This window comes from Zingiber officinale, chromosome 6B (assembly GCF_018446385.1).
Source record: "Zingiber officinale cultivar Zhangliang chromosome 6B, Zo_v1.1, whole genome shotgun sequence".
Lineage (NCBI taxonomy): Eukaryota > Viridiplantae > Streptophyta > Magnoliopsida > Zingiberales > Zingiberaceae > Zingiber > Zingiber officinale.
In genome coordinates, this window is record NC_055996.1 from 116,781,399 (window position 1) to 116,808,809 (window position 27,411).

Sequence of the window (27,411 nt, forward strand, 5' to 3'; positions counted from 1 at the left end):
TCTCATCTCGGAAGATCGTTGCCCACACAACGTCCGAGGTTAGAAGAGGAATACGGTAGAAGATCAAGAGGTCTTTCTAAAAGGTATAACTAGTATTTTTTCTTTCCGCATCATACTAGTTATTTTTGGAAATAATACCAAATACAAGAGGCTTATGATTCTAGTATTTCGAATATGTTTTTCGAAGTAGTGTTCTTTTGTTTTATTTTTCCTTGTGATTTGATTGTTCTTTTCGGTTAACCTAAAGTTATTTTAGGAAATTAAATATTAGATTTCTATAAAAGGTTTTGTCTAGTCGGTGGTGGTTGCTCCCATATCTAAGAAGGTCATGTGCCTCGCCACGTCAGTACTGGGAACCAATTATGGAAATTAATATTTAATGGAATTAATAACTTAAGGTGATTTGGGTCGAACGTGTTAAGTTCCGCAGGAGATCCAAGTCAAAACCTAAAAGAACAAATAGATTAAGTTTTGGATCAAACGTGTTAAGTTCCGCAGGCGATCCAAAATTTAATTTAAAAGAACACATGGTAGCTAGGAAAAGGTTCAGACCTTTGTATAAAATTTTTGTACAGTGGAACCTCTAGGCTTTCCGAGTAGCAACCAACACTTGTGGCCTTTGGGAACTTCCTGGAAAGATGGAACTGAGTTCTTGTGATCTTCTATTATTCTTCTCCTCAATTCTAGACATGTCTTTCTTCAGAAGTTCTTCATGATTTTTGCCACTTCTCAACCCAACATCATCACACTTTTCATTAGATCTTGACTGTGTAGAAGGGGGATCTTCTTTGAACCATTTTGAAACAATACTATCAAGCTTTGCCCCCAAATGTTTGAACTCCTCACTCTGTGACTTATGAATTTCAACACTCATAGAAGGTTGAGTTACAATTTGTTCGACAGGCTCTATAGCATTTATGGCTTGCACTGTTTGAATGTTTGAGGGAGATTTCATCCAACTTACGTTTGACCATTCATGGAGGTTCAATGCCACTTGATCAATTAATGAATAAGCTTCATCTACACTTTTGTCCATAAAAGAACCTCCAGTTGATGAATCAATTAAACTCTTATCTGAGAAAGAAATTCCCCCATAGGATATGTGCATAATCAACCATTTTTCAAAATCATGATGAGGGCACTGTCTTTGAAGACTCTTGAATCTATCCCATGCTTCAAACAATGATTCTCCATATGCTTGAGCAAAATTTGTTATGCAATTCCTCATATACACTGTTCTTCTTGGAGGGAAAAAAATGATTCAGAAATTGCTTCTCCAATTGTTCCGAACATGTGATGCTTTGAGGATGGAGAGAATATAACCAAGTCCTTGCTTTATCCTTGATACTGAAAGGAAATGTCATCAATCGAACTGCATCTGCTGACACTCCTTCACATTTCACCATATCGTAAATCTCTAAAAATGTTTCCAGATGCAGATAAGGACTTTCTGATACTTCTCCTCTAAATTTGTGACCTTGTATCATGAAAATTAACTCTGGGTCTAGTTGGAAACTTTCTGCTTCAATTTGAGGTTGCACAATGGGAGATAAAAATCTTGCAGAAAAGGGTGTAGAAAAATTTCTCATGGGCCTGCATGACATGTTAGTGCTCATGGATATTCAAGAAAAAAAAATTATAAAATAAAGAATCAAAGACAAGAAATAAAATGCATTATGAAAAGCAAGAAAGAAAATGCAGAATTTAAATTGCAAGAAAGAAAGTGCATAATGAAAACAAGAAAGAAAAGATAAAAGGAAAAAAAAATGTCTAGAATAATTCATATGCTAAAGATTGCAAGATATGTTTACAAAAGAAAAGAAGAGAAAAATTTAAAGAAAAAGAAGAACAGAGAAAAGCTAGACTAGAATGCTAGAAATCAAGAATGCAAAATTAGAATCACAACAGAAAGAAATTGACAAGAATGTTATACAAGAAATGAAAAACTTATAAAAATAGAATTCTAACAATTAGTTATAACTATGCAAATGAAAAGAAAAGTTATGTCTAGTCTAACTCAATTGATAATTCCTAATGTTATAGCGCAGTCCCCGGCAACGGCGCCAAAAACTTGTTACGTTCCGCAAGTGTACGGAAATGTCGCAAGTAATATAAAAGATTATCGTATCCACAAGGACTGGAATAAGCACTAGAATATCCCAAAGTGAATTAGTTAAACAACTAATCAATTGGTTTCAAATGCTAAGGATGAAAAACAAATCTAAAATGAAAGATTAACAAACAAGAGTTTGGGGTTTGAGTTATGATAAAGGGAGGTCCTAGGAGTTTTGGTTTCTTTGTAAGATCTCTTGGATGTATATGGTTTACCAATTCTTATTTCTCAATTGTCTAATATTTGTAGAAGGTTATCGGTTCTCTCTTGCAATAGATAACCGGCTTAGGACTGAAAAATGTACCTAAATGTGATCAATGAGATATGAACCTACATTGTCCTTACACAGGATTGCACCTATTACTATGCTTCCCTCGGATATCAACATAGAAGTTCATAGCTTCTTAACCCATAAAGATACAAGGATTGAATCATAAAATCTATCCTACCCTCTTGAATATTCTCATTTCCCCTTCAAGGTTATCCCTCAAACGTCCTTACACGGGCTTGCACCTGTCACGTGGATCCCTCGGAAAATCGAGTGAGAGTTAATCTCTACAAAGTCTATAAGATATCCAAACAATCAATCAAGAATGAGAATTAAGCCCTAATCACAATTAATCATTCAATATCCAATCGATACAAACTAGGCAACATCATAGAAATAAAGAAATGGAAAATCCACAAGAGTTTACATCAATTTATCTCATAAATACTCCCTCCATCCTAGAACAAAAAGATCTACTCCATAAAACGAAGAAAGAAAACCAAAGATAAGAAGATTACAAGCATTTCTTCAATCCCAATCCAAGAAGAGGAGAGAAAGACAACTTATCTACAATATAGCTCCATCTTCGGATCCAATCCTCGCTCCCGGAGTCGAATTCGCAGAGATCTCTCTTTAGATCGCCCAAAAATCCTCCCAAGAATGGGAGGAATCCACCAAATCTTGCTTTCTCCCAAAGGGAAGAAGATCCCCTTTCAAATCTTCAAAGAGGCTTTAAATAGAGGGGGGCTTTCGGGCGCCACATGGCCCCGAGGCATGGCCGTGTGAGGTTCACACGGCCAGAGCCTTTCCCCTCTCTGCTATCCATACACGGCCGTGTGGTGTACACGATCGTGGACAACTCCCATCAAGACCTCCAAGCACGGCCGTGTAGAACCATGCGGCCTGGACTGCCCCAGCTTCTGGAAACCTGGCACGGCCATGTGGTGCACACGACCAGAACACTTTTAAGCGCTGGGAACCCTGTACGGCCGTGTGATGCACAAGGCCAGGGCCTTCTTGGTCTCTGGAAACCTTACACGGTCATGTAGAACCACACGGCCATGTAAGGATTGAACTCTGATTTGCTTCAAAACTTGGCACGGCCGTGTGAGGTTCACACGGCCAGGCCAGGTTCCTTGTCTGTTTCTCCTGGTTGACCACACGACCAGAGCACTCCACCCAGGCAGGGCCATGTGTGGCACACGGCCAAGTGCTTTCTCCAATGCTTAGCTCATAAGTTTGTCCAAGAATGTAGAATCTTCACCAAATTCGACTCCTGTGTACAAAAAATGCACAAAAAGCAGATCTCCGAACAAAAAGAGTAAATATGCTAAAAGAAAAGCTAGAAGTATAAAAATGCATAGATCAAGCAAGCTCAAAGTATATAAATGTGCGTCAAAACATGCATAAAAATATATAAAATCTACGCACATCACAAATGTTGTGCTTATTTTATGCAATTTGGAAAGAATATTCCCTCCAGCGTTCTTTGATATTATGGTTCAATTGATTGTTCATTTACCACAAGAGGCAATAATGGGTGGTCCTATACATTTTAGATGGATGTATTGCATTAAGTGAGCTATGGGTATTTACAAACAATATGTTAATAATCGAGCACGTCCAGAGGGATCAATTGCTGAAGCTTACATTGTTAATGAGGCTTTAACCTTTTGCTCGATGTATTTTCATGATATCGAAACTCGATATAATCGCCCAGAAAGAAATGATGATAGGGTGAACACATGTCCTTCCCGAGTTATTTCTATATTCAAGCATGTTGGTCGACCCTTGGGCAAGAAAGAGGTTAATTGTGAGATCTCGAAAAAAAAAATTAAATAAATAGGGTTATTTCAGAAATAGCCTTATAAAATTTTTCTGAAATTTTTAGAAATTTTCTGGAAATTTTTCGGAACTCGTACGGAGGGTTTTGAAGGGATCGTTCGGTAGACGCGGAATAAGCCTGTTTGGAATACCCGTTTAAGTGAGGAAATGTTTAATATATATATCCATTTCCTTTATTTAATTCTTTTCCCAACCCTAAAACGCCGATTCTCCTTCCCCGATCTTCCCTCTGCTCACGCGCTCTCTCTCCCTGTCGCGGACAGATCTGCGACGATTGCCATCTTCGCCAGAGGAGCTCGTCGCCGGAGCCTCGCCAGAGGTCGAACAAGGAGGCGAACCCTCCTGATATCCTGTCATCAGGTCTGCCGTGAACCTTCTTTCTGATTCGGTTGGCTCTTCCTTCTCCGATCGACGCGAGATCCATTTGATCGCCGACGTGAAGAGTTAATTAGGGTTTCAAGGGTATGTATCCGAACCTTACCCTTCTATTTATCGGAATTGTGCCTAGCTTTGGGTTTCTTCCTCGATTCTGCTCTCTCTCTAATGGTCGGCAATCCTAGGTCCGATCTTGGATCCAACCTTCGTTCGTGTCGATTTGGGAATAGAAGAATCCTTGGTACGTTGTTTCACGGATCGGATTGGGCGACGTTTTCTGGAGACAACCGATTGAAGATAAGGTGTCTTCGGATTTCGATTGATTGAGTCATGTTTTGTGTTGAATTGTGATTTCCTCATCTTGATCCGATATAGGGAGGGGAGGTTCTGTGAAAGTGATCTTGGATTCCCTCTGTGTCGCTGCTGATTGAGGTCTCGGGTGAATTGGGAAAGAACCCCAGCAGAGGTTGCTGTGGGTTTTCTGATCCAGCAAGGTGGAGATCTATTTTGGTTCTTGCTGTGGTGTCTTTGGCTTCGGCAGACACCTCATCCAGCCAGCTCAGTTTGGATCGGCAGTCATCCATACCTCAGTGTACTTGATACAGCACCTAGTTCAGCTGGGAATTGAGGTATGTGTAGGGATTTTGATACATGTGTTGTGTTGATTTAGGGTTAGGTTTGAAATGAATTATGGTTGGAACATGTTATAGATTATGTGTTACATGATTAGGTATGATCTTGATACCTATTGATAATTAATTATCATTAGGTTGTGTAGATTAATTAGGTTATATGGATTTAGGTTTGATTTGCTAATCTAGTGGTTGATTAGGGATTAGGAAACTATCCCTAGTTAACCGTTAGAAAGGTTGTGGGATATGGTTTAGGGTTTGTTCCTAAATTTCTATTTAAGATTTATTTAGCTATTTGTTAGTATTCTAGCTAAATAAAAGTAAATGTATTTACACAGGACTCTGATTCGAGACGAGCATCTCGATATTGGATTAGGACCGGACTGTACCTTCTATTCGAGGCGGGTACCCTTTGACTTATCTCTTGATAGTGTCTTTTGATATGTGCAGTTTATATATACTTGCTAGTGATTGGTAGATTTAGCACTTCCCTGGTTATAGGTTATTCGATACTTGTAGACGGTTACTAGTGATTGGTAGTTCAACACTTCCCCTGGATTTAGGGTTAGTTGATACCTATCACATACTTCATCTGCTAGTTGCTTTACTTCAGGATTGGATATTTTATCTCTTGCCATGTGTATATATGTTCATAGAGGTGCATATTTATAGTGCTCTACTCTACTGGATTAGTTGCTTTACATGTGTGATACATGCTCTTGGATTCATGATACTTACATCATTGTATATGTGATGTCTTTGGATTTATGCTGTTTATATCATGTTTATAGTTATATGTGTTTACCTTTTTGACACGCACATATATGGAAGAGGCTTTGTTCAGGTATGTCATATTGTAGCCGCATGCACCATATCGCATGATTGCATGCTGGGCGATTGACGACTCCATTATTGTTGAGCTCGTCGGCCGGCTACATAGGCATGCACACAATGTGTTCACTGCATGGGTAGTGGCACAGCACAGTAGGGTGTGTATGGCAGTAGCTCTGTAGTGCTCCGCTGGTCCGCTCATGGGTAGTGTGACTGCAGCGTGGTAGCAGACAGGGATCCCTCCCCGTCATCGCGTACCGGGAGTTGAGAGCATTGCGCTCCCTCACTATGTTTGAGGTATGAGGATAGGTGTACTCCGACAGCATCCCGTCCACTCGGTCACTCTTCAGGCGCGGTGACGAGTGCAGGTTGTCACACCCTACCCACTCGGTCTCACCATTGTGTGTGAGATGGTGACTGGTCGTGAGGGGTGACCATGTCATATTGCATAATATACGGATTGCATTCGTTATGATTGATGCATTTTGGTGATTGCATATGATTGACATGCATCAGGATACATGCTTTTGCTCGACTATTTTTATCTGTATGTTGTGATCGGTTGCCCAAACCTTGCGGTGAGTCTGATTTATTTCGATTATGCATTTCTTATTATTCTTGCTATAGGCTGTACTTTATGCCTATTCTTTGGTTATTACAGTTTATTTCAGCTATGCATATCATTATCTTGTTAGGAGACTTGTAGTTGTCTTGTTAGGAGACTGTATTGTAGGCTCTATGGTTTAGTGTCCATAGAGTTATTCTTGGTGGATATATATTCTTGTACATGTCTATTGGTTTACTTGAGTTCTTGAACTCACCCGTTGTTACTATTTTTCAGGTTGAGGCCGTCGGGAGAGATTCGATCGCTAGCCCCTTGGTCGAGGATTTCTAGATATCGTTTTCTGTATTCGCTTTTATACGTATACTTGTATTGTGGGTTTGTATTGTGGACTTTATGTCGAACCTTTGGGTTTGCTGCTTTTGTTTTCCGCTGCAGATTTTCACACTACTTCGTGGATTTGTTTTCTTCGTTGTAGTGGAGTAGGATGTGTACGTATATCTTTGTTGGTTTTATATCGTTCTTCCCTATTAAACTGTGTGGATTGATTATATGTTGAGCTGTGTGGAATATTGATATAAACTGCGTGGTTGTTTCTTATTTGTATTGTATTGTTCCGGCCGAGTGTGGCCGAGGTATAGATATATGTATACTGAGATTCATATTGTCACCCGTACAGGGGAGATGCTGCCGAAATTTCTTCGGACAGGGACTACCTGGGGCGTGACAATTTATTTGGTATCAGAGCTAAATTTTTGATTTAGCTTGGATATTACGGTATTCCGGATTTGTACGGATTTCCGTCGATTTTCTCGTTTCGGAATTCCGAGGCATTTTGACGAGGTTTTATTGGTTCTATTTGGGGCTAAGCAGCGACAGGATATCTCCAGACGGCAAATAGGTAATTTAGGTAAATTTTCAGTTCTTATACCTGTAGTGATATCTGGGTAACATTTTCTTTACAGATATGCCACCTACACGTGTACCGACATCGAGGCGTGGGCGGCCACGTAAGAGGCCGTTAGATTCTCCTGAGACAGAGTCTTCAGAGAGGTCTGGTAGGGTTGAGCCTGTCCGTCAGGGGCAGACTCCTCAGGTCATTGTGGGTACGGGTGCTTATCAGACCCCGATAGCTCCGACTTCCGAGGTACCTACCTCGACTGTACCACCAGTGGTACCACCGTCGGCATATTCAGCACCTCCCCCAGCAGTAGTACCCGCAGTATACCCGGCAGCCCCTCTAGCCGCGCCTGCTTCTACGTACTTGGCACCCCAGATACCTGCGCCGGTTACTGCATACCCGGCACCCGCACCAGTAGTACCGGTTACTCCTTATCCGGTACCGCCCACCGTACCTCCAGTCGGCCCTACTTATGCCTACTCAGCAGTTCCACCAGCAGTACCGGTTACTCCTTATCCGGTACCGCCCACCGTACCTCCAGTCGCCCCTACTTATGCCTACTCAGCAGTTCCACCAGCAGTACCCACTCCCGGTTATACTGCAGCACCAGTGGTACCTCTTCCGGCCTATCCCTCAGTACCACCCATAGGATCAGCTCCTGTGGCTCTACCTAGTTCCGCAGCGATCCCTACTGATATAGCTGCGGCACGAGCACGGATCCCAACCTTAGCAGAGTCGGCGAAGAGCCGATTCACATTATTCCGCGGGGAGACTGATCCGAGCATAGCTCAGTCCTGGATTGAGACTATGGAGCGGACATTCTTTTACATGGCCTGCTCCGAGTGGGAGAAGGCCGAGCTAGCTGCTTACCACCTACGAGATGGGGCAGAGATCTGGTGGGACACACAGCGCTCTATCATAGGTGACCAGCATATTACAGGCGAGATTTAGGGAGGCATTGAGTCGATATTTTCCCGAGCATATCGGATGACTCTTGACGGATTTTCTTAGTCTGGCGAGAATAACCGCTCGATGATGAGTATAATCTTGAATTTAATCGGTTGGCGATTACATCACGAGTTAGTGGCCGATGCGGATCTCGTATGCTTGATTTGTCGAGGGGCGGGCGGGCATCTTCGGTGAAGATGTCGGTTTTAATACTTCATCATACAAGAGACCTTTGGATAGAGCTCTCATGATTGAGTCTACTCATGAGTGAATGCGAATAAGCGAAGCGGCGTCGGACTTCGGCGAGGCAGACCACGAGACTACGGGACAGCGGGCGATCGCTTTCGAGGCGGGTCGGTACTTACAGGGCATCGGCCGACCCAGTCGGGGCGATCTTCATCCGGGCGTTCCGGTCTACTCGGCGAGCAGGAAGCGATCCACCGGTGATCCTCACTGCCGTCACGGATCCGAGATCACATGGTTTACGCTTGCTCCTTGGGACGATCGGTTTGCTATTACAAGCGCACACGTCATCGAGCTGGCTGAAGACTCGGCATGTAGCCGGAGTTTCGGTTGCGGGAGGCAGTTTAGTCGATCCGGGACTCGGCGGGCGAGCCCAATCTTCACCGTCAGCGGAGGCGGCTCCCCTGCGGCAGTGCATATAGCATGCAGTCGGGAGCATTCCGGTGTTCGATGGAGTCGAGGTTCTATTCGGACCTCGATGTCGGCTCGACCATCGGCGCGATATCGATTCTGACCCGGCCACGATTCGATACATCTGCGGCCCATAGCCCGGCTCGACTCGGTATCGATCTGGCTTCGATGGCGAGCTCGGACTCGACGCAGCAGACTTTGGCAGTGCTACCGCCTCTACCACCGTCAGATACTGGACGAGTTCACGCGGTCACCAGAGAGGACGCTCAGCGGGCCGACGGATCTATTTTTCGCGGTACGGTTTTACTTTATGCATTTTCTGCTGATATGCTAATTGATACAGGTAGTTCACATTCTTTTATATCTTGTGCATTTATGAGAGAGATTGGTAGACTACCTTCTCATAGACCGCGACGACTGGCCGTCTCCTTACCATCTGGTGATACCTTGGATGTCACTCAGGAGGTCAGAGGTTGCCCGTTAGATTTTGGTAGCATTATACTCACTATAGATTTGTTAGTACTGGAGATGGTCGAGTTCGATATTATCCTGGGTATGGATTGGCTCTCTGCTTATCATGCCACAGTTGATTGCCAGAAGAGGGTGGTTACGTTTCGACCTCCGAACCAACCCTCTTGGGATTTCACATCGAGGCGATGGGATATCGACCATTTACGCGATCTGTATGACGCTATCACATGGAGGTCGAGTTTCTATTATCTTTGATTATCGATGACATCGGTAGCCCTCGGCGGACGTTCGATGGTCGAGAGTATCGAACGTTTTCGGATGAGTTACGGTTTGCCTCCCGAAGGCAAGTGGAGTTGCTATTGAGTTGATTCCGGGAGCCTTACCCAGCTCCTTATCGTATGGCACAAGAGTTGGACGAACTAAAGGTCCAACTCCGGGAGTTCTTGGATAGGGGATTTATTCGCCCTAGTGTATCTCCGTGGGGGTCTCCAGTACTATTTGTCAAGAAGAAGGATGGTACTCTGAGGTTGTGCATCGATTATAGGCAGCTGAATGCAGTGACTATCAGAAATAAGTACCCCTTGCCACGGATTGAGGATTTATTTGATCAGCTTAGAGATACATCAGTGTATTCCAAGATTGATCTGCGGTCTGGATATCATCAGCTGAGAGTCAGAGATTCTGATATTCAGAAGACAGCATTCCGCACCAGATACGGACATTACGAGTTTTTGGTAATGCCATTTGGGCTTACCAATGCTCCTGCAGTATTTATAGATTTGATGAACCGTATCTTTTTGAAGTATTTAGATCAGTTTGTGATTGTGTTTATCGATGACATATTGATCTATTCACGTTCCGAGGAGGAACATGCGCAGCACCTTCGCATAGTCCTGGAGACTCTTCGACGACATCATCTGTATGCGAAGTTCAGCAAATGTGCATTTTGGCTATCCTCAGTTGGTTTTCTGGGACATGTGGTGTCTAGCCGAGGTATTTCTGTAGATCCTCAGAAGATCGAGGCTATCACTAGCTAGGAGCAGCCGAAGTCAGTCCAGGAGATCCGTAGTTTCTTGGGCTTGGCTGGATATTACCGACGATTCGTTGAGGGTTTCTCCAGCATTGCTATGCCATTAACACGTCTAACTAGGAAAGGCGTGAAGTTCACGTGGTCAGAGGCTTGTGAGACCAGCTTCCAGGAGCTGAAGCGGAGATTAGTATCAGCACCAGTTTTGGTTTTACCTTCTGGTGATGACGGATTCGTACTTTACACAGACGCATCTCTTCAGGGCTTGGGCGCTGTTTTGATGCAGCACGGTAGGGTAGTCTCCTATGCTTCTCGTCAGTTGAAGGAGCATGAGAAGAACTACCCAGTACATGATTTAGAGCTAGCTGCTATTATCTTTGCTTTGAAGATTTGGCGACATCATCTTTATGGTATTACTTTTGAGATTCTTACTGATCATAAGAGTCTCAAATATATTTTCACCCAGAAGGAACTCAATCTCCGACAGAGGAGATGGATGGAGTTCCTGAAGGATTATGATTGTACTATTAGCAACCATCTGGGTAAAGCTAATGTGGTTGCTGATGCACTGAGCAGGAAGTCCAGAGGGACTTTAGCTTATCATCGAGTTACAGTCACGGACTTAACCGAGTTGGGCCTTGAGGAGCAGGGACGGACAGAGCAGGGTATTCTTGTTACCATGGTTGCTCAGTCGTCGATCAGGATGAGGATTCGAGAGGCCCAGGCCGGAGATCAGCATTTACAGTTCATTAGCAGCCAGATAGCTTCCGGACAGCAGACCGAGTTTACACGAGATGACGAGGGTATTGTTTATTTCCGAGGCAGATTATGTGTACCTCAGTCTCACCCGGTCATGGAGGAGTTACTTCAGGAGGCTCATCGTTCTAGATTTGCTATCCACCCAGGTGGGACCCGTATGTATCGTGATTTGAGGCGTTCCTATTGGTGGAACGGTATGAAGAAAGACATCGCGGAGTTTGTAGCCAGATGTCTTGTCTGTCAGCAGGTGAAGGCTGAGCACCAGAGACCTGCTGGATTACTTCAGAGGATCCCTATTCCCGAGTGTAAGTGGGAGCACATTACTATGGATTTCGTGGTTGGTTTGCCTAGGACTCGTCGAGGCCATGATGTGATTTGGGTAATCGTTGATCGATTAACCAAATCCGCACACTTTTTAGCGATCCGGAAGATTGATTCTCTGGATCGATTAGCTGAGTTATACTGTCGAGAGATTATCAGATTGCATGGAGTTCCGTTGAGCATTATATCTGATAGAGACCCACGGTTCACATCCGATTACGGCGATGCGGCGGGCCTTGGGCACAACCGTTTGATGCGGCATTCCATCCATGAGCGGATGGGCGATCGAGGCGGACTATTCAGACATTGGAGGACTTGCTGAGGTCTTGTGTTATGGACTTCGGAGGCAGTTGGGAGGACCACATGCCCTTGGTGGAATTCGCCTACAACAACAGCTATCATTCGGCTATCCAGATGGCACCATTTGAGGCGTTGTATGGTAGACCGTGTCGGACACCCATCCTCTAGGAAGAGGTTGGGGAGGCCCAGCTGATAGGACCTCAGAGAGCTCAGCAGGATGCAGAGTTAGTTCGCACTATCAGACGGAGGATGTCAGAGGCTCAGGACCGTCAGAAGAGTTATGCTGATCAGAGACGGAGACCCCTGGAGTTCTCCATTGGTGATCATGTATTTCTTAGAGTTTCGCCCACGAAAGGGGTGAAGAGATTTGGTCTCCGAGGTAAGCTAGCTCCCCGATATATTGGACCATTCCAGATCTTGGAGAGGATTGGAGTAGTAGCTTACCGTCTGGCACTACCACCATCTCTAGCTGGCATTCACGATGTATTCCATGTATCTATGCTGAGGAGATATGTATCCGATCCGGCACATGTTCTGTCAGATATATCTGTTCCTATTCAGCCTGATGTTACTTACGAGGAGGTTCTGGTGCTGATTCTGGACCATAGAGAGCGTCAGCTGCGGAACAAGACTGCCCGACTGGTTAAAGTCGGATGGCAACATCATTCTGACGAGGAGGCTACGTGGGAGCTGGAGGATACGATCCGAGCTCGATACCCCCATCTTTTTACTTGAGGTATGTGGGTTGGAGTTTCTTCAGCATTTATACTGCATGGTTATATTTCCGTGTTTGCTGTTGGTTATAGCGAAATTTGGGGACCAAATTTTTATTAGTAGGGGAGGATGTGAGATCTCGAAAAAAAAAATAATAAATTAAATAAATAGGGTTATTTCAGAAATAGCCTTATAAAATTTTTCTGAAATTTTTAGAAATTTTCTGGAAATTTTTCGGAACTCGTACGGAGGGTATTGAAGGGATCGTTCGGTAGACGCGGAATAAGCCTGTTTGGGATACCCGTTTAAGTGAGAAAATGTTTAATATATATATCCATTTCCTTTATTTAATTCTTTTCCCAACCCTAAAACGTCGATTCTCCTTCCCCGATCTTCCCTCTGCTCACGCGCTCTCTCTCCCTGTCGCGGACAGATCTGCGACGATTGCCATCTTCGCCGGAGGAGCTCGTCGCCGGAGCCTCGCCAGAGGTAAAACAAGGAGGCGAATCCTCCTGATATCCTGTCATCAGGTCTGCCGCGAACCTTCTTTCTGATTCGATTGGCTCTTCCTTCTCCGATCGACGCGAGATCCATTTGATCGCCGACGTGAAGAGTTAATTAGGGTTTCAAGGGTATGTATCCGAACCTTACCCTTCTATTTCTCGGAATTGTGCCTAGCTTTGGGTTTCTTCCTCGATTCTGCTCTCTCTCTAATGGTCGGCAATCCTAGGTCCGATCTTGGATCCAACCTTCGTTCGTGTCGATTTGGGAATAGAAGAATCCTTGGTACGTTGTTTCACGGATCGGATTGGGCGACGTTTTCTGGAGACAACCGATTGAAGGTAAGGTGTCTTCGGATTTCGATTGATTGAGTCATGTTTTGTGTTGAATTGTGATTTCCTCATCTTGATCCGATATAGGGAGGGGAGGTTCTGTGAAGGTGATCTTGGATTCCCTCTGTGTCGCTGCTGATTGAGGTCTCGGGTGAATTGGGAAAGAACTCCAGCAGAGGTTGCTGTGGGTTTTCTGATCCAGCAAGGTGGAGATCTGTTTTGGTTCTTGCTGTGGTGTCTTTGGCTTCGGCAGACACCTCATCCAGCCAGCTCAGTTTGGATCGGCAGTCATCCATACCTCAGTGTACTTGATACAGCACCTAGTTCAGCTGGGAATTGAGGTATGTGTAGGGATTTTGATACATGTGTAGTGTTGATTTAGGGTTAGGTTTGAAATGAATTTTGGTTGGAACATGTTATAGATTATGTGTTAGATGATTAGGTATGATCTTGATACCTATTGATAATTAATTATCATTAGGTTGTGTAGATTAATTAGGTTATATGGATTTAGGTTTGATTTGCTAATCTAGTGGTTGATTAGGGATTAGGAAACTATCCCTAGTTAACCGTTAGAAAGGTTGTGGGATATGGTTTAGGGTTTGTTCCTAAATTTTTATTTAAGATTTATTTAGCTATTTGTTAGTATTCTAGCTAAATAAAAGTAAATGTATTTACATAGGACTCTGATTCGAGACGAGCATCTCGATATTGGATTAGGACCGGATTGTACCTTCTATTCGAGGCGGGTACCCTTTGACTTATCTCTTGATAGTGTCTTTTGATATGTGCAGTTTATATATACTTGCTAGTGATTGGTAGATTTAGCACTTCCCTGGTTATAGGTTATTCGATACTTGTAGACGGTTACTAGTGATTGGTAGTTCAACACTTCCCCTGGATTTAGGGTTAGTTGATACCTATCACATACTTCATCTGCTAGTTGCTTTACTTCAGGATTGGATATTTTATCTCTTGCCATGTGTATATATGTTCATAGAGGTGCATATCTATAGTGCTCTACTCTACTGGATTAGTTGCTTTACATGTGTGATACATGCTCTTGGATTCATGATACTTACATCATTGTATATGTGATGTCTTTGGATTTATGCTGTTTATATCATGTTTATAGTTATATGTGTTTACCTTTTTGACACGCACATATATGGAGGAGGCTTTGTTCAGGTATGTCATATTGTAGCCGCATGCACCATATCGCATGATTGCATGCTGGGCGATTGACGACTCCATTATTGTTGAGCTCGTCGGCCGGCTACATAGGCCTGCACACAACGTGTTCACTGCATGGGTAGTGGCACAGCACAGTAGGGTGTGTATGGCAGTAGCTCTGTAGTGCTCCGCTGGTCCGCTCATGGGTAGTGTGACTGCAGCGTGGTAGCAGACAGGGATCCCTCCCCGTCATCGCGTACCGGGAGTTGAGAGCATTGCGCTCCCTCACTATGTTTGAGGTATGAGGATAGGTGTACTCCGACAGCATCCCGTCCACTCGGTCACTCTTCAGGGGCAGTGATGGCAGAGTGCAGTGACCCTACCCACTCGGTCTCACCATTGTGTGTGAGATGGTGACTGGTTGACAGGGGTGACCATGTCATATTGCATAATATGCACGGATTGCATTCGTTATGATTGATGCATTTGGTGATTGCATATGATTGACATGCATCGGATACATGCTTTTGCTCGACTATTTTTATCTCGTATGTTGTGATCGATTGCCCAACCTTGCAGTGAATCTGATTTATTTCGATTATGCATTTCTTATTATTCTTGCTATAGACTGTACTTTATGCCTATTCTTGGTTATTACAGTTTATTTCAGCTATGCATATCATTATCTTGTTAGGAGACTTGTTGTTGTATTGTTAGGAGACTGTATTGTAGGCTCTATGGTTTAGTGTCCATAGATGTTATTCTTGGTGGATATATATATTGCTGTACATGTCTATTGGTTTACCTGCTGAGTTCTTGAACTCACCCCGTTGTTACTATTTTTCAGGTTGAGGCCGTCAGGAGAGATTCCAGTCGCTAGCCCCTGGTCGTGAGGATTTCTAGATATCGTTTTCTGTATTCGCTTTTATACGTATACTTGTATTGTGGGTTTGTATTGTGGACTTTATGTCGAACCTTTGGGTTTGCTGCTTTTGTTTTCCGCTGCAGATTTTCACACTACTTCGTGGATTTGTTTTCTTCGTTGTAGTGGAGTAGGATGTGTACGTATATCTTCGTTGGTTTTATATCGTTCTTCCCTATTAAACTGCGTGGATTGATTATATGTTGAGCTGTGTGGAATATTGATATAAACTGCGTGGTTGTTTCTTATTTGTATTGTATTGTTCCGGCCGAGTGTGGCCGAGGTATAGATATATGTATACTGAGATTCATATTGTCACCCGTACAAGGGAGATGCTGCCGAAATTTCTTCGGACAGGGACTACCTGGGGCGTGACATTAATGTTCTTGAACCTTCTTTACGAGTAAGGCAGAGTGGTATGTGCTAAATAATTGTCAAGAAGTTGAAAAGTACCTTGAGTAAGTCATCTATAACTCGTTCAATTATTTCATTTACCTAAATTCATATTATTTGCTAATAATATTATTTTAAATATCATGTAGCTAATAATAATATTTTAAAATGTAAGGAGCATCGAAATGGTCTATTAGCTAGGGGAGTGCGGAATATGGAACAACAACAAGAAATTGAATTTCCAATGTGGTTCAGGGATAAGGTAAGTAAAAAAACATATTCAAGTCAATATAATAAATTGTTCAATCCTAAATAAAAATAGGTTGCATTTGAATTGAATAATTTCAAATCAAATTAAATCTTTGCATCGTACTTCTCTAAACATTTTTTAGGTTAATGAAATGCAAGCAATGGGGTCATGTGAAGCCACAGATGAATTGTATGCCTTAGCTAATAGATCCAATTTCAGTGTGTACTCATACTCTGGTGCTATTATCAATGGCGTTAAGTTTCTTGTGGAACAACGAGATGTGAGACGAACCACACAAAATAGCGATATTCTTGTATCTAGTGTAGGAGGGCAAAACTTTTATGGTGTTCTTCAAGAAGTTTTAGAGTTGTGTTATTTAAAAGATTGCATAGTGTTAATATTCAAGTGCAAATGGTTTGACACCGATCCTAGGAAAAGAAGAATTCAAGTGGACAATATATTCACAAGCATCTATACTGGGGCAGAATGGTACAAGAATGATCTATTTATACTTGCATCGCAGGCGAAATTAGTGTATTACTTGAATGACAACAAGAATGGCTCAATGTGGAAATTGGTTCAAGCTTATACTCCATGGAATTTGTGGGACTATCCAAATATTGAAGCTGAAAATGATGTTGATACAACTAGTATCGATGCTCACATAGTGCAAGAAATTAATTCACGATCATTGCAATTGGTGGTAGAATTACCCGAGTTTGAGAATGTCAGCTTCCATCATGATGATATCGAACTGACAGAGATTATAAATATCGATCATTTGTTGCACAATATAGGTGACTTTGTAGTTGATGATGACGATTTTGAGGATGACACAATAGAAGAATATAATGAAGAAGATGATTGTGGTGTTGAAATTGATGATGATGATGATAGTATTGAAAATGAGACTAATGATGCAACATCAGAAGAAGTAAGAAATATATTTATTCATATTAATGTTGGTTTATCTATTCTTTATGTTTTGTCCATTTATTCCATGATTTATGATGTCATTCATTTATTCATGTTATTATTTTTTTTCTTTTTATTTACAGGATGTCTAATTTGAATGCTAGTGGTTCTAGTACTGGAGATGGTGGATCAAGAGAGGATGGAGGCAGACAAACAACATGGAGAGGGCAATCTTGTAGTAAAGTTCTTGAGAAGGTATTGAGAAAGCGAAAAAATGATAAATTAGAGGTTGAGTTTGAAGAGTATACAAGGGGTAGTGTTGGAGAAATTGGAAAATAGTTTAATAACTTAATAGCTCAAATTGTTCGAGATACAATATCTCCTTGTGTTACAGCTTGGGAGGATGTGGCTTTGGTTGAAAAACAACTCATTTTTGATCGTCTTGACGTAAGTTTGGAAAACTATGTTATCCTATTTTAATTATATAATAATAATAATAATAACCTAAGTATTAATGAGTTTTTTTTTTAAGAACAAATTTATATATCCAAAGACAAGCTTGGTGAAGGCAGAGGTGGAGAGACTCACCATGAGAGCAATTTGAGAACGAAGGTGTAAGATGAGGAGGCACTGGAAGCAGCTCGATGGGTTGCAAAATAAGGATGTGCCAAAGAGGAAACTGTATAAGGGAGTAAGCCAAGATGATTGGAATTTTCTTTGTGATTATTTTGGAAAAAAAGATCAAATGGTTAGTAATAATGAGATTAGTTGATAAATATTTTAGTATTACTGAAACTAATATTATTCTTTATTTTTTCAGGAACAGTCTGAAAAGAATACGAATAATCGGTTTTGTAGGCCACTTGAGGGTGCTCATGGATCGAAGTCTTTGATCCAACACTATCATGCTGCTGTAAGTTTTATTTAAAAATAATATTTATTTTAAAATTTATATGATAGTAATGCTTTTATTTTTAAGGCTGATCTTGTGACGGGAGAGCTTCCAAGCATGATCGACACTTTTGAGCAATTGTTTCAGAAATGAGGACAATGGAAGAATGATTGGGTTGTACAAAAATATGTAAGTGTATTTTATTATTTTTGTTGTAGGAGAGCGATGGATACTAATTATTTTTTTCCCACTTGGTGTATTCATGTCTTGGAATTGATTTTGGTTTTTGATGGATTGAATTAGTTTTACTAGATTCTAGTTTGGTAGATTGAATATATCTCTCAACAATTTTGCTGGCATGGATATATTTGATTGTTTTATTGAATGTTGATTACACCTTTTTGGCATGTGTCAAATATGTATTGATGTTTTCCTTAATTGAGTTATTGATCTTATATTTGTCAAAATCATCTTTTACTGCACACATCTCATACTTTATGGTTGACATTATTCTTTACCATGTCTTGTAAGTTGTAACATTCTTATGGCTTTCCATGGACACCAAGTATACAACTCAATGGTTTCAATATTTTCTTCTCATAGAGCCTGAGGGACTTTATCTACCTTATCTGAATATAACTATATCTTACTCACCTAGAAAGTCAGTATTCATATGTTTTGCTCTTTATTTGATTTTTCTTTTTTAGTGCTGGGTGTTAACTTTGGTAGGTTGTGCTATTCATTAACATTTTTTGAGTGACTCGGATTTTGAGGTGTCATTCTGATTATTTGCTGTATCAAATGTCTTAACCTTGGTTTAAATGTCTTTGTATAATGTTTAGGTATTCATTAGTTTTATTTGCCTTAGGTGGCATTCACATTATATCTAGTTAATTTTCATACTAAAATTTTATTTCCTTTTTAGGCTGAAATGGTGGAAATTCGATCGACTCAGCTAGAAGGTGAAGTTTCTATCTCTACTGTCGATAATGTGCGTCATCCTAAAGATGTTGATATCATGACACAAGTCTTAGGCTCACGGTCTCATTACATCAAGGGTTTAGGTCCATTACCTAAACTATCTATAGCAGGTGGTCCTAGGGTCACAAACATCAGCTAAAAGCATAATGATGATGGTGAAAATATTACGGCTATGCAACAAATGATCGATGAACAAAAACAGACTATAGGTGAGCAACAAAAGATGATAGGTGAGCAACAACAAAGATTTGATGCATTATTGCAACAACTTCAACATGTCATTCCTGGTTTCTCTTTTCAGCCTCCACCGACAAGTTCTTCCACATGATCTCCTCCATTATATTATTTGTAACGACCACCCTTCTTACTACTACTACTACTCTCTAAGAGTGACCGTTACTTAACTACTAACTCTACTTAACCGGTATAATTAAAGACCACGAGGAATCCCTACCGAAAAATTTCGGCAGAATCTCCCCTGTACCGGTGACCAAATCAAAAATACAAACATACTATACTCAGCCACAGGCGGCTGGAACATATATTTCCACAACCACGCAGTATAATATCACAAATAAAAGGAGGAAACTATCCTAACGATAGCAAACAACAATACCACTCCATACAGTAGAACCCAACTACAAATGCGGAATAAACTTAATAACAATCTTAACTCATAATAACATTTAAAGGAAACTAAAGAACTCTAAACAGAAAAGTCTTGATAATTCCTTAGCAAACTTTTGATCTCCCCATAGTCCAGCCATCACACACCTCCATCACCACCACCTTGTCGCCTTCCTTGCTAAATCTTTTCCTTTCCTTTATCTGCAGTAGGAGGAAGTGCAGTCTATAAGCATAAAGCTTAGTGAGCGCTATCTACTCACAAAAACTCGATATGCATGTATATAAATAAAAACATGCTAAAACTGAATGCTAACATGTAAAGCTACTCATGCTCATACATAGCAAAGGAATCATACTAACTGAAATACTAAACATGTATAGCTAATCATGCTCATACATAGCAAAGGAATCATACTAACTGAAATACTAAACATGTATAGCTAATCATGCTCATAATCCAATAAAACTATAACTGCATGCTGAAAGCAAATAAAGCTAAACATGCTGAATAATCTAATAGCAAGAAACAAATAAACTACTACTGCATGCTTCAAATAACAAGAAACTAAACTTTCTAATTCTAAACATATTTGAAGCTTGTTTCATTTGTTTCAAAACTTATACTTTAATACTTTAAAATAATAATCAACTTCTCTTGGGCCCGGCATTGTACCACTTTGCGCGCATTCTTAGTAAGAATCGAGGTAGCTAATCCCGAAACTACTAAGATACTTCTAGGCCATGTGCCTAGGGGCAACTTGGAGCCCATCCCTTCTAGGCCATGTGCCTAGGGGCAACTTGGAGCCCATCCCTTGGATCTTGTGTCCGGGTACATGCCATTTAAAAGTAAAATACTTTTTATCTTTAAATACTTCTTATAATAAAATGCCTTGGCATTTAATAAGCACCTTGTGTGCCAAAATCCCTAAAGTCTTGAATTCAGGATTTTACTTAAGGCCTTAGCCTTTTCCCTTTCTTTTCTTTATCTTCCTTTTACTTGTTAATACTTCTAAAAGTATTTAATAGGATTCTTATTTTTCCATTAGAATACATGGCTGTTCATGCTTGTTAAAATAGCAAATGGAAATAACTTTGAGCTTACTAATCATGCTATAAAATAGAGCTAAAGAAAGCAACTTTAAGCTTACTAATCATGCTATAAAATAGAGCAAAGAAAGCAACTTTAAGCTTACTAATCATGCTGTAAAAATAGAGCAAAGAAAAGCAACTTGAGCTTACTAATCATGCTGTAAAAATAGAGCAAAGAAAAGCAACTTGAGCTTACTAATCATGCTGTAAAAATAGAGCAAAGAAAAGCAACTTAGACTTTCTAAACATGCTGTAAAATAGAGCAAAAGAAAGTAACTTTAAGCTTACTAATCATGCTATAAATTAGAGCCAAGAAAGCAACTTTAAGCTTACTAATCATGCTATAAAATAGAGCAAAGAAAGCAACTTGAGCTTACTAATCATGCTGTAAAAATAGAGCAAGAAAAGCAACTTGAGCTTACTAATCATGCTGTAAAAATAGGGCAAAAGAATGCAACTTTACACTTTCTATCATGCTGTAAAAACATGGCAAAGGAATCCCTTTTTGCTGGAATTTATGGCAGCAACTAGACTTACATGGGTACCACATTTAAGAACCAAAGGCACGCTTAAAAGACAACTATAGGCTGAAATCAGGGCTGTCCGGTTTAACAAGAATTCAAAACAGAAATTCCATGCAAGAGATGCTCTAATCTACCCGGTATAAAGAGCTTCAATTCTGTAATAGCATAAATTTAAACTAACAGCATGAACCAATATCATAATCAAGGAACTAATGGCACCAACAGGAAGTGCTATATTTCCCAAACCGAACACCTCTAAGCCTTGAAAACTCTTGGCAGTTCTAATCACAAGAACACCTAAACCAAAATCCTTAAACGAATGAACAAAGAGTTGTTCACAGAACACCTCTATGCATTCAATTCTTAAAGTAAGCTACTGCCACATTAAAAAGAAGTAAGCGAATCTCATATAGAATTCTCTAAGCATGCTATAGAATGCTACGGCAGAAATAACACGAAGAAAACAAATCTCGGAAGCAAGGAAGAAACCCTAGCATGTATTTCTACTCGGCACTGTGAAATCCGGAAGCAAGGAAAGAAAATCGAAGCTCGGAGCAACTCCTACTGCAGGTGAGAAGCAACTCACCTTGTTGTTCTTGGACTTACAACCGAAAGGAAGAAGAAAAGCTCTAGGGTTTCGGTCAACTTCGTATCTCGGCGGCTTCTTCGTATTTCCGAGCTCTCCTCGTCGAGGTGGTCACGCACGGATGAAAACCGGCCGGAAAAGCCCTTCGCCGGCGCCGGAGACAAAGCTAGGGCTTCGTTTTCGCCCAAGCACAGAACGGCGCCGCTCCGTCGCGTGAGAAAGGATGAGGAAGAGATTTAGGTCACGGTAATCCCTTCTCCTCTTAACTTATCCCTTTTATAACCTAGGTCTAACTTTGTTCTTTACTATAACTCATATATATCTCGCTAGAGACTTATTAACAAACCACACGTAGCCCAGTTGGTTGGCTGTGTCCGGTTGGGTCAGGTTCGGCCGGAGGTCTTGGGTTCGAGTCTCACCTTTAACAATCTTTTTGGTCAAAACTTCTTTCTTTTGTAACCATACTAAACGACCTCCAAAAATTACGTAAAAATACTCTAAAAATTTCTAAAAATCTCTAGAATATTTTAAAAATATTTCCAAATATTTTTATGGACATTTGGAACTCGAAATAAGGAAAATTGGGTCGTTACATTATTAGCATTTAGTAATGCTTATGTAGTTTTCATTTTGAAACATTTTTTAATTAGTGTTTGACTAATTGTGTTTTGGATATTATTTTACTAGTTGTTTAACTTTTTGCAAAATATCTAACTTGTGAATAGTAAATTGCACATCTATTAAATATGATTGTTTGTAATTATTTTATTTGATATACATATTTAATAGAAAAAAATGTTTATGACATAATTTGGTGACACTTTCGTAGTATCACAAAAATTAAAATAAATAAATAAATAAATAAACAAATTATGATGGTTGAAGTGAGCCACAAAATGTCTAATATCTTTGGCGACACATTTTTGCGTCACCAAATGATTATAATAATTTCAAAAAATTGAATTGAGAAATATATTTCGCGATGCAAGGTAAACGTTGCCAAATGGTTAATACCCTTTGGCGACGCATATGGGAAACGTCGCCAAATGCCTACACCTTTAGCGACGTGTTCCTTAACACATCGCCAAATAGCAAATCAACATTTGCATATGAGCAATTTGCGACGCGTCTTGGCGACGTGTTTTGGCGTAGCCAAATGTTCATCGACATATTTTATTTACATTTGGCGACGTGTTTCGGCACCACCAAATGTAAAATTTCTTATTGTGTTTATGGATGGGTGGATGCGAGGCTTTATATAGAGGCTACAACAGGGACCTAGAGGAGGAATTGGTTTAGGCCTCCTGATGGGCTTGGGCTTCCTGTGTTCGGCCCGAACACCCAACCCAAGTCCATCAATAATAACTTATACCACTAAAGGGTTATTATTGAACTACTTGTTGGTTGGTCCTAGGAAGATCGTACCGGTTCCACTGTACAAAATTTTGTACAAGTGTCGAACCTATCCTAATAACCTATTGTATTCTTTAGAAATTAAATTCGGAATCGCAAACGGAACTTAACATTATTGATTCCAAATTTAACTTATCTGTTCTTAATGGTTTAGACTTGGATCGCAAACGATGCTTAACATTATTGATCCAAATCCACCTATGTTATAAATTCAATTAAATATTAATTTCAGAAATCGGCTTCCAGGTTAAACATGGCGAGGCACTAGCCTTCTCGGATATGGGAGCAACCACCACTTCCTAGACAAAGCCTTTCAATGAAATCTAATATTTAATTTCCTTATATAACCCTAGGTTTAACCAAAAGGAACAATCGAATCACAAATTTAAAAAATAAAAAAAAAATATAAACTCGAATCACAAATTCGAAACCTAGAATTATATGCCTCTTGTGTTTGGAATTCAAACAAAGAAAATAAAAACTAGCATGATGCAGAAAATAATTACTAGTTATACATTTCTTTGTATACAACGACCTCTTGATCTTCTACCGTATTCCTCTTCTTATTTCGGGCGTTGTATGGGCAACGATCTACCGAAATGAGAACCACCCAAGCCCTTCTTCTCCAAGCAAGTTTCGGCCACCATCAAGTCTCCAAGAGATGTAGAGGTTCGACCACCACCACCAAGCTCCAAGGGATGCAAGAAACAAAGCCTCCTTTCTCTCCTTCTTCTCCTAGCTAGAACCGGCCACCAACAAGTGCTCCAAGAGAGATGAAAACCGACCACTAAGGAAGAAGAGAAGAGGAGGGAATAGGGTCGGCCACATACCAAGGAGGAAAAGAGAGGAAGAAATAGAATAGAGTCGTTAGCCATGAAGGTACCCCTACCTCCTCTTTTATAATCCTTGGTCTTGGCAAATAAGGAAAATTTAAATAAAAACTTCCTTATTACTTTGTCATGAAAAGGAAAATTTAATTTGATTAAAATCAAATCCTTTTCTTAGATCATATGGCCGACCACCTTCCAATCTCTCCCAACAAGACAAGTTTTAATCTCAAAATTAAAACTTCCTAATTTGTTTCCGGAAATTTTTAAATAAAAATTTCTCTAATAATTTTCCCCTTCATGGTGGATTATAAAAGGAAATTTTATAAATTAAAATCTTTCTTTTAAACATGTGGATGATTTCTAAAAAGGAAAGTTTTCTCTAAAATTAAAATCTCCTTTCAATTTACAAATAAGGAAAGATATCTAATCTTTTTTTAATATTTTGTAGAAACTTATAAAGGAAATATTTAATTTTAAAACTCTCTTTTTAAATCATGAACATGGTTACAAAAAGGAAAGTTTTCTCAAAATTAAAATCTTTCTTTCAATCTACAAATAAGAAAAGATATCAAACTTTTTCTTAATCTTTTGTAGAAAGCTATAAAAGGAAAGATTTAAATTTTAAACTCTCTTTTAAAACCATGGAATCTACATAAGAAAAATTTTAAAAATAAAAATCCTTTTAATATGATGTGGTCGGCCACCTAAGCTTGGACTCAAGCTAGGACCGGCCACCACTTAGTTCATCCAAGGATTAACTTGGCCGACCCCTTGCTTGGGCTCCAAGCAAGGCTTGGCCGGCCACCTTAGGATGGGTATAAAGGTGGATATAATACTTTATAAATAAGAGGCTACGATAGGGATCGAGAGGAGGAATTGGTTTTGGTCTCCCGATGAAATTAAGCTTCCCGTGTTCGCCCCGAACACTCAACTTAATTTTATCAATAATAATTCATACCACTAAAGAATTATTATTGAACTACCGCACCAATCCCAAATTATATTTTGGGCTCCTTCTTATTATGAGTGCGTTAGTCTCCCTGTGTTTAAGATGTCGGATGTCCACTAATTAATTGAGTTACTGACAACTCATTTTAATTAATATCTCAGTCCAAGAGTAGTACCACTCAATCTTATCGTCATGTCGGACTAAATCCACCTGCAGGGTTTAACATGACAATCCTTATGAGCTCCTCTTGGGGACATTATCAACCTAGATTACTATAACACAGTTTTCTTCTATAATCAACAACACACACTATAAGTAATATCATTTCCCAACTTATCGGGCTTATTGATTTATCGAACTAAATCACACCCTTTGATAAGTCAAATAAATAAATACTAAATATATGTGTTTGTTATTATATTAGGATTAAGAGTACGCACTTCCATAATAACTAAGATCTTTGTTCTTTTATTAAGTCAGTATAAAAAGAACTTATCTTAAATGGTCCTACTTAATACACTCAGAGTGCACTAGTGTAATTTATCAGTCAAGATAAACTAATATCTAATTACACTACGACTATTCCAATGGATTGTTCCTTTCCATCTTGTCGTGAGCAACTGTTTATAATTTATAAAGAACTGACAACATGATCTTCTGTGTGTGACACCACACACCATGTTATCTACAATATAAATTAATCGAACAACTACACTTTGTTGGTGCGGGTAGCACTAACGGTCTAACCCAGGTTTTGATGAATGACAAATAGGTTAAGTTAGTTGTGTTGTTGTCTGACACTTTGATCAAGTGTGCAGGAAAAGTCCAGCTAGGTCGACGGGCTGACCGGATAGCTGGCGAGAAGTCCAAGCGGGTCGACGGGCTGACCGGACGCTTGGCGAGAAGTCCAGCTAGGTCGACGGGCTGACCGGATAGCTGGCGAGAAGTCTAAGCGGGTCGACAGGCTGACCGGACGCTTGGCGAGAAGTCCAGACGGGTCGACGGGCTGACCGGACGTCTGGTAGGTAAGCAAGGTAAGTCACTGGAAGGGAGTGACTGTGAGGACGCGTTCCCGGGAAGGGGACATTAGGCGTCGATCCGGCTTAGATCCATTTCGGATATCTAAGTCGAGATCGTGACTAGATTCCGGTCTCGGAAAGACGGAATCTAAGTCATACTCTTTTTAATTATCTGTTGAACCTTAACTGTGCTGACAATCTGTTTTACAGGATATACATTTGCCTCGGACTAACTTTGTTTTGCAGGAAAAGGGAGTTTTCTGGAACAAGGTGGTCCGGGCGCCCGGAGGTCCGGGCGCCCGGAAGGCGAATTTTATCCAGCCAAGTCGTCGCCACGTGGAGCATCTTGGTTTGAGCAGTTACGTCACACTCCAGGCGCCCGGAAGGAATCCAGGCGCCCGGAATAGCATATAAAAGAAGCCCCAGGCAGGAGCTTCAGAAATCAATCAAGCTGAGAACTCTTCTACTGCTGGTCTTGCTGCTCGACGCTCAGTGCGACGCCAACAAAGCTCCGACACTACGCTCCGTTCTTTTCCCTTTTGTCGGTATTTGTTTTTCAGTTTCATTAGCATTCCCTGTACGGTTCTTTTGTAATTATTATTCCGAATTGCTAGTGATTGCCCAACGAAAGTGGTCAAGGACCACGGGCCTTCGAGTAGGAGTCGTCACAGGCTCCGAACGAAGTAAAACCATTGTGTCTATTTTACTTTTCCGCTGCGCTTAATCTCTTGTTTTTTCGAATCGATATTCACCCCCCCCTCTATCGAATCTAACGGTCCTACAAGTGGTATCAGAGCAGGTACCGCTCTGATTTGGTGCAACCACCAATCAGACAGGGGGTGAATTGTTTTTGTTTTTTTCAATAATTAATTTTAAAACTGGTGTTTCGTTAACTTAATATTTCTCTAATCAATTTAAATTAGTGCAACACGAATCTAGATTTTTTTTAGTTTTCTCTTCCCGCGACCAAGTCTTGGGATATTTTTTTTGGTTATTTACCTGTGCACAGAATGTCCCAACAAGAAGGATTCAGCACAGTGCGACCTCCACTCTTCAACGGGGGCGACTTCCCTTACTGGAAGAAGCGCATGGAAGTCTACCTCAAAACAGACTTCGACCAGTGGATGAGCATTACGAAACCTTACAAAATTCCGATGGACAACGCGGGAATCTAGTGGATCCCGAAGACCGGACAGCAGATCTCAAAAAAAAGCATCAACGGAAAATAAAGCGATCAACACTCGACGTGCGGATTGACAAGAGAAGAACCGAGTGAGTCCACACAAAAATGCTA

The 27,411-nt window shown here is 40.7% G+C and overlaps 1 non-coding gene across 1 annotated transcript; it reads left to right on the plus strand.

Moving 5' to 3' along the window:
• The first annotated feature begins 1,124 nt into the window (after nucleotides 1-1,124).
• Nucleotides 1,125-1,230, plus strand: LOC121993305. The gene has a single exon (XR_006115166.1). It is a non-coding gene; the product is annotated as a small nucleolar RNA R71 (small nucleolar RNA).
• The last annotated feature ends 26,181 nt before the right edge of the window (nucleotides 1,231-27,411 follow it).